Source organism: Schistosoma haematobium, chromosome 1, assembly GCF_000699445.3.
Source record: "Schistosoma haematobium chromosome 1, whole genome shotgun sequence".
Taxonomy (NCBI): domain Eukaryota; kingdom Metazoa; phylum Platyhelminthes; class Trematoda; order Strigeidida; family Schistosomatidae; genus Schistosoma; species Schistosoma haematobium.
This window is the reverse complement of record NC_067196.1, coordinates 67,387,392-67,399,930: the sequence shown is the minus strand read 5'-3', so window position 1 is coordinate 67,399,930 and position 12,539 is coordinate 67,387,392.

Sequence of the window (12,539 nt, the reverse complement as noted above, 5' to 3'; positions counted from 1 at the left end):
GATAACAGGAACCACTACATTTGACTACGAAAGTTCGTCAGTATAATAGTTAAATTAGGTCAGTCAATAGCTAAGATTACTATTGACTAATTGGCCTTGGGGATGGCCATGGGAGGAGAAGTGGTTATAGATAATTATTTTATACGCATAACTCAGGTCTCTTCATTTGGATGGCTACTGCTTCAGCCGTTTGAAGGACTTTAAGTTTGACAAACTTTGGCAAAAACTTAATGACCGGATAAATAATTGGAAAGGATTGGTTTATACTGGCCATTTTTCAGATTATTGATTTCGATATATAATTGTAGGACCTGAAGAGAATTAATCGAAAAGGATATTCTTCGTTTAAATATCAGTCTTATAATAATAATAATAATAATAATAATAATAATAATAATAATAATAATAATAATAATTTAATTTTAATTATTATTTCAAAGATTGTAATGATTTTCAATAATTCGAAATCTTAATTTCAACGGTTAAGATCATGAGTCAGTTGAAACTAGACCATTATGGAAAACCTGGAAGCACTGGACGGCCATTTCGTCCTATTCTGAGACTTCTCAGCAGTGTCGCCCGATTTCCTGGATTAGTTGGAATTAGACATTAACACCGTTAGCTACTGCCTCAGTGGTCTAGAGGTTAAGCGCTGCCGCACAAAACCGATTAGGTTAAGCGTTCGAGCGCGAAAACGACGGGTCCTGGGTTCGAACCTCGGAATGTGCACTGCTGAGGAGTCACACGATGGGAGGAAACGGCCATCCAGTGCTTTCAGGTTTTCCATGATGATCTAGCTTCAATTAACTCATGATCTCAACTATTAGAATTCAAAATCTATCAGTTGACAAAGCAGTAGGTATTTAGATTTAGTGATCGCACTTAGTTATATTTAATTTTTACAACAAAAAATGTAAGTCCGAATATTGTAGTAGAAATAATAAAGAATTAAGATTTCAGTTGTCTTCAATTTTCAATATATTAAAACGTAGATACGACTAGTTTAAAATAATATTTCTTTAATAAATTATAATTCATCCATATGTATAAATAGAGGAATATCTAAAAGAAATAGTATGATAGATGTGTATGTTTGCATGCTCTTTCCATCAATTCTGGAAAATCAGCTGTAACGATAAAAAAAATCCATACGTACTCTTAGTAATATGAGAATAACTTTATAACATTATTTATTTCAATATTTGAGATCATGAGTTAATTGTAGCTAGACCACCATGGAAAACCTGAAAGCACTGGATGGCCGTTTTCCATGGTGGTCTAGTCTCCATTAACTCATCATCTCAACTATTTAAATTACTATAATGTCCACAAAAACCCCTTCTGAGCTTATTTCGTTCCCACTTCTTGTTATCAATCATAAACGAACTATTTAACTTGATTATTGTCAGTAATAGAGTATTAGATAGTTTCAATCAACATCAGTTTTCATCATTATTCACTAACAATTAATCATTAGTTATGTTGTAATCCTTTTTTTAATTATTAGGATAACACAAATCAATTATAATGTTCAACAATGTTCAATTGACTCATGATCTCAACCATTGAAAATACTCTAATATCCACAAAACCCTTCTGACATTATTTATTAGTTTAAATTCTGTTATTATTTGGATGAGCGCTAAACAGCCCTAGTAACACTACACAATTTTGACCATTATGAAAATTGAACAGAATGTTACCATTGAATATGTTTTTATTGATGATCGATAGTTAATTGTTTATTTGTCAATATCGTTCACAAATGAATGCATCATCGGTGAATAAGGTTTAGAACTCTAATTTGTAATGGTATACATTATCTTCTACAGTCAAAAAGTGGTAATGTTATTTTGAAATTTAGCTACTTCTTGTCGACTGAAAGTAATAAAAAAATGTTTCTAAATTTTATATTTATGATTTACATCATGTAGTAACTCTAACTAGATAATTATTCAAAATCAGGGGCATTAAATAGCTCTACCGTTTTTTGCCTCGTCAGTAATGTGCACATATGATCCCGTCAAGGATCGCATATAACTGATTGTTATAATCAGCACTTTTTAGATGAAACCTTTCAATGAACACTTTGTATTACAAAAGCTGGACTCAGTCATTTTCTAGTTGCATAAAATATTCTCATAAATTTTGTTCTTGGTACATATTTATGCTGTTACTTGATAGAAACTCTCATGTTCTAAGTGAATTATCTCTGTTTTGATCTATGATCTAATCGCCTTTACAGAGTAAAGTCCTAATTTTTGGAGTGTATACAACATTTATTATATAACCAAACATTATCGGAATATTTTTACTTGTGTAAACTATTTTTTCTTGTTTGACTGTTATGATTAAACTTTATGGCTTCAAAAAGCGTCCACATGTAATTTAACAAAAACCTCTTGTTAAACGTGTAATTCATATGAGATAATTTTCGTGACTCCGCTGTAATTAGTTGTTTAATATCAGATCATTTGTTATTTTATTTTAAACGCTTTATAAAAGGTTTAAATTATTTGGTTCATTATTCAGAGTTTAGTTTATTTATATGTGTCAAGACCTCTGTCTATACATATTTAAACATAATTTTTAACAGGTTATAAACTAAGCAAGCTTTCAACTATCAGCTATATCCTGCATCATATGCTTTAAGCCATAGTTTTGAAGAAAATTTAGCATTATTAGTACCGTCACTTTTTTGTTATTACAGCTATCAACTGACGTGCGTCGATGATGTGTAAGTGCGAATCCATTATGTTATGTCCATTTCGCAAACATGTTTCCAAAAAGGTTCATAGGACAGTCAATTTCTTTGGCCTGAAGATACATTTCAGGTTACCATATATATTTTTCACGGCGAAAAGTTAATAACAACTGGTGTATATGGTATTATCACAATGTTAATTTGGGAAATGTATAAAGTTACATCAAATCTATCGACGCGATTGACTAACATTACATTTGACTTTTTAAACATGAATAAGTTAGTCTGTCGAGAGGTAATCCTCAGAATTCAACCATGTTGTGTATGAGACAGTTATCCACCAAAGGCAATGTGAGACGGTCGAGCAATATCACCAATTGATTGAAATTAGACATTCACACTAAAGGAAGCCAGCTCAGTGGTCCAGACAAACGATACTGTGTTTGCTTTGCAATGAGTGGGTGAATGAACAATGCACCATTCTTCAATCAATTAAAACCTGACCTTAGACCTAATCTTTGGGCATTTTATGAATCTTTGAACAGAATTATCAAAGATAGTCGAACTTATTTAAGTACTAAACATAAAAATATATCAAAAAAATGGAGAGGTATCATGTCAACCAATGAATTTATTGAGTTATCAAAAGATTTCAATTGTTGAGTATTCATTAGAGTAATAAAAATGTTGTGTAAACGAAAGTAATTGTATGTAATTAATAAGTGTTTAAGGGTTAATTTAGAGCAATAACCTTAAATACAGTCAAGATTAATAAATTCTAGAAGAAACATAAAAGACAGGTCCTATTTATTCAACAACAAAAAACAGCTAATCATTTAAGAGTAACAATATTTCTAATGAAATTCATGTGTCGGCGAGACTATGATTTATGGACAAACCAATCAGATTTACAATGACAGGTCTCCAATTTCGGCACGAAATTCATTCACCCATTTGGCTATATAGAGTCTTGACATTATAGCTGATGTCAGTTCATGATGAAAAATTGTAAATCTAATTCCTAACCCGAACCATCAACTGTGAATCATAATCCTTATTTTTCAAACTGCTTTATAACCTTCATTCAACCCTAGTAATTGGGTAAACACTCTCAAGGTCACTTTAGCGTCGCTCATTGATCGTCCATAAATTATAGTCTCACCTAAATGTCTTTAAAAAGAATTATAAATGAGATGGGTTTTGTAGTAATTTCAATGGTTAAGATCATGAGTCGTGGATACGCACTGCTGAGGAGTCTCACAATAGGATGAAACGGCCGTCTAATGCTTCCAGGTTTTCCATAATGGTCTAGCTTCAACTAACTCATGATCTTAACCATAGAAATTATAAATGAATTTGAAGATGTATATAAATACTATAGTGATCATGTATAGAAATAGAAAAATTCCAGTGTCACATAATAATATTGATCACAATGAGTTTAATATTAAATAAGTATTTATTGGATAATATAATAAATTACAAAAGAAAAATTTCTCATTTATTATTCTATCGGTAACTAAAGTTTTAAAAGAAAAATCTTTTTTCTTTCGAAATTCTTATAGATACAAATCATTATCGTGTGATTTAGATCCAAATTTATAAAATTCAAAAAAAAATTTATGTTCAGAATAGAAATTAGAGATTTAATACTAGTACTTCATTATATAGTTGAAATTACAAGTTTTATTATCGTTGAATGATGATTGCTTTTTTTAAAACATGCGTAATAGATAACTAAGTTTATTATGAAGATATTACTGATACCATTTATCAATAACTAATGCCAAATAGTATAAATTTATAATTAGAAAGTAATTCCGAATAAGATTCGATTGTAGGAAATTTTTTTATGAATGGCTTAAATTCACTTTAACTGGAAGACAAACCTACAGATAAGGAAATTTCTTTTGAGTAATGAAGTTCTAGTTCCTACTCGTTGAAAAGAGATCCCTTCGCTGAACTTCGTGTTTTAATTTTTATGTTTAAATGGGAATTATCCTATTAGTTGGCTTGATTAGATTAGAAAATTATCCTTTACAATGCTATAATAATATTATGAAAGAAATCAATTGTTTTAATAACATATATGATCACTAAAAAACTACTATTAATATTTAATTAAGATATTTAGTCCAATTCGGAAGTGATTAACTGAATGCATCTTGATTTCGGAGTTGATTTTCATTCTACGATTCAAACTCAGTGCCTATCACTTCAAACACCATAACTTTATATACTTAGCTACTGAGTTTGAATAGCTATTGTCTTGCCCTTAATTAAGTTGGTTTTCAAAGACTAGATTAGAATTACATACTCCTCTTAATCAATGTAAGCATTGATAAATTTATACTTATTATTGTTTATTTTTAGTTACTTGAATTAATACTGAGAACTTATTTGATCATATACAAACAAGCTATACCATACAGAAATACTTTAACTTTATGTAATTAAGAACCAAATTAAAACATTCAATTACCATTGTAATCACTTTATTCAATACTATATATAGTATAATCATATCAGTTCTTGAAGTACTACACAGACATTTTGTTGCTTATAATAATGTTCCATCAATAAGTATAAATTGTCTGTGTATTCATTCCTTACTTGTACTGGTAGGAGTTCCAGAATATCCAAAATGTCATTCGCTAACGCTATTCTTCTTTGTAAATTATTAGACTAACCGGAGATGGATTAGTGACAAATATAATAAGTTGTAAGGTGATTCATAGAAGATGAATAGTTTTAGTAAAGATCAAACAAAGAAAATGTTTGGCAAATTACATGACCAAATAACAGTTAAAATAGAATATTTGGAAAAGTTTAGTGATGTCTAAAACTAAACAAAAAGTTTATCAATACTGTAGTCAATATGTAACAAAAATCCTTCATAGCTTCTGTCTACTACTACTACTACTACTACTACTACTACTACTACTACTACTACTACCACTACTACTACTACTACTACTACTACTACTACTACTACTACTACTACTACTACTACTACTACTACTACTACTACTACTACTACTACTACTACTACTTCCATATTGGACCAATTTAAATTTACTCTAAATACTCTATCTATTTGACCCATTTAAAACAATGCAATTCTCTCATTTATATGTAACTATTTTATTGATTATTCTTCTTCATATTTTGACTGTTATCATGAGTACATTTTTGAAAAAAAAAAACTATATTTTGTTCAATAACATAAAATAGTAATCTATGACAATCGATAGGAAACATTGAACGAACATGGATGTTTTATTGTGAGGACAAGTATTTTCTCTTTAAAAATAAATATTTGTATCATAAATTTATCATAATCACATTATTGTCTGTGAAGATGATTGTATCATAAAAACTGAAACTATTTTGGTGGAGTTTTGTGTGCTGCAGCACACTGGCAGCACGAAAAAATGAAGAGAAATACCTGAAGGACAGATATCAAAACAACGGCTACCCAATCAATTTAAACAAAAAACACCAACCGCACGCAGCATCAGAATCCAAGTCAAGCACAAAAATCAACAAAAGGATCACCCTACCGTACATACAAGGAATATCAGAAACCGCAACGAGACTGCTGAAAACCTTCGGGATAAGTGTGGCACACAAACCGACAAAATCACTACAATCAATCCTATGCTAACCAAAGGATGAAATAACAAAAGAAAACAAATCAAACATCATCTACAAAATAAATTGTACCAACTGCGACAAACACTGCATCGGAAAAAGCGGACGCCCCCTCCACCTTCGCCTACATGAACATCAATTAGCAGTCAAACGCCATGATATCTCTCCACTTATATCAATACACGTGGATAACTACGGACACTCATTCGATTGGAAAAATTTAGAAATCTTAGACAGAGGAAACTCCAAAAACACCAGAGAATTTTTAGAAGCCTGGCACTCAGGTCAATCATCAATCAACAAACATATTGAAATCAATCCAATTTATCAACCAATCAGGAAAATCATGCACAAATATAGGAACAAAAATTAAACCAATGAGAGACACAACCAAAACAAAGAATTAAACAATGATAAATTTAAGGTCAATAAGAACCAATCAACATCGAGGTGCACAGAACAAGTTGTGAAACACATATGGAGAAATTTGAACACTTCACTTCTATCTGACGTTTGTGCTGATGATGTCGTTCAGAAAAACGATGAAAGCCCCATGATCAAACCATCCAGCTCAGAGAACAAAACTCCATCAAAATCATCCACCTGAGCTACAAATCTTCTCTACCACTGAAACTATTTATTTATTTATTTAAACACATAAACATTGGTACAAGAAGGCACCAAATACATATGCGCCACACAAATCATTCGATTTGTGTGAGGGCTGTGTTACTGCACGGGTGCCCAAACCGAAGTAGGTGGTTTTCCTAAGGGGCCACATCCGGAACCTTTGACCTGAAAGTCTGATCCACAAGGCAGTGGAGAAACATCAGGAGATGTAGTCTCATGGTAGCCGATGACCAACGATTGGTTCATACGCCATCCGTTCCCTTAGGATACTGGAGACCATGTGCACCATTGGTTTGGAATCCGGTTAAAGCGCCAGGAATTCGCTTTTCGTCCTCTCGATTTCATAAACAACAGTAATGCCACGAGAAGACAGTGAGTAGGACTTCCCTGGCAGAGGCTATGTACGTGTGGCCATGTGAGAGCATTTCGAGAGGGAAGGCGAGCCTACCCCACTCTCGGCCGTACCAGCGCATTTGGGGGCAAACACTGAAACAAATATAAATCAGTGAGTAGATCACTGATATATTGAATTCATGAATGTGGTTAAATCAACTAATCAATTGTCTAGGGGATATGTTCATATGTGTTACAAAGGAGGAGGATGTAACCTACTTAGATTTTTTTCACCAAGTAACTGATTTATTTCAAATACAAGTTAATGAATCATTCTATGGTATTGATTAAAATGTACATTCAAACTGTGTTTTATTCTCTTGTACTTGTATGAACTTAATACACATTTTTATTGATATTAATAACCAAATTGACGTATAAACAAATCAAAAATTGCTACACTGTGTTGTCAGGTTATAGAGTCTAAATTTTCAGTTTTTATTAGAATATAGGGAACATCGGATCCCCAAGATTATTATAAGCATTTTTCTGTACGAGTCAACTAGCGTAAAATCTAGGTTCAAGATGTCTTGGTGATTACCTTAATTCAGCTAAAATTCAAACATATTTAGTCTTTGCAAAATTGTGAATCAGATTAATCCGTTCTAGTTACATAATGGGTTTGATGTGCGTAATTTTAAATATGAATATTCTCCAAAATGGATATAAAGTTTTCCATATTATTCGATAGTATGATTTATATATTTTTGATAATCCATAACAAACCATATAATCTATTGAACAGAAAATAGACTTTCTTGAAAATCGCTTATTACGATTTACACCTATTTTACACAAGTGACGTATGATCAATACGAGTCGAGCATTTATCTATGTCCACTAATTATAAAAAAAGACATTGTGTTTTGAAAGTATTATGACGCTATAGATTCTAATACTAGATTACGTGATACGAATAATAACAATAGACTTAGTAAGTTAGTAACGAATCATAACGTGTAGTAGTAACGTGTAGTAAGATGGCTAAAATGTTTTTGTTGCAATAATTAAAGGTTGGTAAATAGATCAGTGAATATGCACCAAAAACAAGATATCATAAACTTATTCTTTATGTTTTCTAAACAATGGTATTAAAATGAATGTTGGAGATCAAAGGTGGTAATAACATATCAATCATTTACAGAATAGATAAGATCATTAGATATTCAGGTTTAGTTTAAACAAACGAATTCTTAAAAGAGACATTTGTAGGTTGTATCATCCCTTTATTAAAAATCAACAACAAGGCCAATATACAAAATGTTAGGAATTTACAGTAACTTTCGTATTTGAAATGTTGATTTTATAAGATTGAGGGTTTTGTTGGAGTCAGAGAAAAAACTCCAACAAAATCATCCATCTGAGTTACAAATCTTCACCATCTTAAGATTGTGAGGATATTTTGATTATTAAATAAGGTCTGGCATATATTTATTTAACAATAATCAAGCATCATGAAAATACTTAATTTTTGGAAAACTGACATAACCTTGTGAAATGAGCTTCACTTATTGTATACTTGGTATGACAAGAAGAAAAGTCAAGATTAGATTGATTTACCGAAAAGAATAAAATAGGTTCAAAATTCAAGAAAACGATTGATCTGCTTGTATTTCCTAATAATAATAATATGGCAGATGTCTGATTTCTATCACCAGTTATAACAGTGAAATTTTATGAGCTTCCATGAGCCACTGTTTAGTTATGACTTTAGTATTGATTACTAAAGAAAATACAATAGTTAAAACCATGAATCCCAAAAAGTTGAATAATTGAGTGAAAACACGTCATAATTTGTGAAATAATTATTAATGGGTTGGGCTTAAAAGTAGAGTCATTTAATTAAATATAATTAAAAATGTGAAGGGTATTCTGGCAGAGTAATTCATAATATTGATTAAGTTAAATGTTGAATATATTCTACTTAATTTGTGTGTTGAAATCGCTTTGAAATATTCAGTTTAGCCATAAATCATCAGCTATTTAGTAATTTTGGGTGTAGTAAGAAGGATAACGATTCGGTTTTTTTGTTTTTCATTTTATTGTAAATATCACAATACATGAAGTAATTATTTTTTGTAGCGAGGAATTTATGTTTCATTGAATGATATTTGCTAAACTGGTTCGAAGTAACAAGTGGAAACTTTCCTACGGAGCTTTCAAAAAAGTGAATGATAATTCCGCAAACAATCTCTTTAAATTAACTTTGCATTTTGATTGTATACAAGTGAAACTAAAGTTCAGTACACAATAAGATAGTCTAGCTTCAATTGACTTTATGATTTCAACCAGTGAAATTTCTAAAATCTCCACAAAACCCATCCCGATAATTTAGTTTTAAGCTATATTTCATAAACTATCCCAATTTACATCGCATAACATTTGTGGTGTTTATGTTTTTATTTCTAGTGAAGCTTATAGGATAACCAAGAATTCAAAAGTGGATTTTAGTGGTCGTAAGATTTGTATGTTTCTATTCATCATTAATTCATCAATTTGTGATTCTTGAAACCTAGTATACACAACTAGAATAATCTTAATTTCACTTACGAGTTAATTTCAAAATTATTAGCAATACAAGAAGCTTTAATATTGATTAGTTAGACGGATTCAACTTAGCACAAAAAAACCTTGTTCAATTTATACCACATCATTGAAGAATATTCTGAAATATAATTTACCTCACTTCACTTGCGTCTGTTAACCCTCGTGGAGAAGCATTCACCGCCATCAGGATTCTCCAACAACCTGTACCCGGCAATCCTTTCCAGTTGTTTCAGACAGCTATTCATTCTTTTAATGTCTACTTCCTCTTTTCCGTTGCCCTTCAGAATTTCAAGCTAGCGCTTGCCTCCTGATGCAGTTTGATGATTTCCGTGATGTATGTCCTATCCACTTCCGGCGCCTTTTCCCTATTTCGTTTCAGCTGGAAGTTGGTTTGTTCTCTCCAACAGTAGGTCGTTGTTGATCGTAGCCGACCAACGGACATGGAGTATCTTGCGTAGACAATTGTTTATAAATACCAGTATATTGTTGATGGTTTGATTAGCGGTTAATAAATCCTTAAAATAAATAGTTCTGTAAGTCTACAACTTTGACGCTGATTTCATTAGTTTTACTGGTTACACTCTAGCTGAATTCGCTCGATCACGCATCCGCACAAGGTCGAGAGTGTGTTCGCCGTGCTTCTCATTCCTTGCAACTTCTAGCCAGCTTGAACCAAACGCTTCTGGACACATCAATATGTTTCCAAATATACCCTTTAACCCTTTCATTTCTGACTTCTGATTTGACTAGGTTGATATACTTCCATTATAAAGTTGTTACTTGTAAAAGCGTTGTAAAATTCTGAATACCTGTGGCATCTTATGTTGTAGTATTTCTCCAAGTTTCAGCTCTATACAATGGCACTGTCATGATATTCGTATTGAAGATTCTGACTTCATGTTGGCTGACAGTTGTTTTAGTTTCATTTGTTCTTCAGTTTTATGAATACCAACCTTGCTTTACCAAACTTGCCTTCACATCTCCCTTCTTTGTTCTTGACTGGTTACTTAGGTTTACTATATTGTCCTTCGTTCTTCCGTATAGTTGTTTGATATTTCCTTCTCTTGAAGCTTTTCCACTGTCGCTGCTAGGTATTCCACGTATTGCCGTTTGTCAGCTATAATACTCTTCTTCACTTGCTTGCTTGCTTCAGTGTATTCGGCCTTTGACGTGAATTTCTCTGTTCCTGTTCGACTATCGTTAATTGCTGTCTTCTCGTTCTTCCTTTCCTGAATATTGTCCAGGGTTTCCATAGAGATTCATTCCTTATGATGAAGCTTGTTACGGTCCAGCACCTAATAAGTTCAAGTTAGCGAGTCTTTGAGAAGATCGTGCAGGGCTCAGAGCCTGTTGTTGGGTGCTATCTTAAATTGATTGAGTTTGTCAGTATCTCAAAGGGAGACTATGTTGAACATTTGTAATATGTTTGTCCAGCTGTCCAGTGTTTCATTAGCTTCAGTTTCATCTTAACAACCACCAGGTGATGATCTGAAGCTACGTCAGCTCCTCCCTGGTTCTCACGTCTTCCATTGACCTTGTCAATTTTTTACTGATGCAAATATGATCGATTTGGTTCTGTGTGGTGTGATCCGGTGAAACTCATATAGTTTTGTGTATGCGTTTGTGTGGGAATATAGTACCACCTATAACAATTGTGTTGAACGCATAAAAATTTGAAAATCTCTCGATTGCCGTTCCTTTCTCCTAGTCAGTCCATGTCGTCCCGTGATATCTTCATCCCGGTCGTTGTCTATTCCGACTCTGCCGTTTAGGTGTCCCATCAGTATAGTCAGGTCCTTTCCTGGGCATTTCTCTATGTTCGATAGGAGCCTCATATAAAACTGATCTTTGGGACCCATAGTAACCATGGAAGGGTTACAAGTGGAATTCGAAATACCACACACTGAACTTGTTCCTACAATTATTTTTGGCATTAGCAGGTAAATCTAAAGAATAACAGAATCATCAGTTATTTAGTTTTAAATGAAGTGTCTTTACATGTCTGTTCAAATTCTGGCTAAATGATGATCTAACTAATGAATTTCAGTCAGATAATAGATGAAAACTGCATTATCTAAGCACGAAAAACAATATGAGAACGTGATTATTAGATACAGATTGATTATTTTGAGGACAGGATCTTACATATGTACCCTTTTAAATTATTGACAATGTAATGTATATTTCAAGAATAAATAATTAGTGTTTTTAGCAGAAAATATAATCATTCACCTATGGCTTGTGAATTTTTAAAATTCAGTTAACAGGGACCACTGATTAATTTAATCGTCATATAGAAACGAGTTTAATTCGAAGTGATTTTGCAACACAGATAAACAACAGATGGATAACCATGAAATTACAGAGAATAGTGGAAAGTTGTTTCGTTTAACTTTGAAACTCTTTAGTGTCAACTCCCCATCACCCCACCATTAGTCAAACCTAGGATCCTAATGTATTGCAACGAGAGCGTTCCTTTAATAATAAGCTTCAATCTAGCTATTTACACTTTCACCTTCTATCGGGTGTCGGTGTAGGGTGACCATCTTTTGATGTCACTCATGATAACTATTTCAGTAAGTATATATCTGAACCTTAATTGTCACAGCTT